Genomic DNA, 204 nt, shown 5'->3' with positions numbered 1-204 from the left:
GGCGGGACGGCAGCCGTGTGCTTTATCGACTCTGCTGATGCAAGCCCAAAGCCAGACGTTGCTCTTCCTGCCTGTGGTTCCTGGGAGCAGCAGCCCCCCGGGAGAGCTGCTGGGAGGACGGCAGCACTGGCCCGGTGGCAGCGGCTGAGCTGGCCGGCCCGTCCGGCGCGGGTGGTACCGGCTGCGAGCGCGTTACCCGCGCAC

Source organism: Eurypyga helias, unplaced genomic scaffold (genome assembly GCF_000690775.1).
Source record: "Eurypyga helias isolate BGI_N326 unplaced genomic scaffold, ASM69077v1 scaffold41878, whole genome shotgun sequence".
NCBI classification, from domain to species: Eukaryota; Metazoa; Chordata; class Aves; order Eurypygiformes; family Eurypygidae; genus Eurypyga; species Eurypyga helias.
This window is presented reverse-complemented; position numbering follows the sequence as displayed.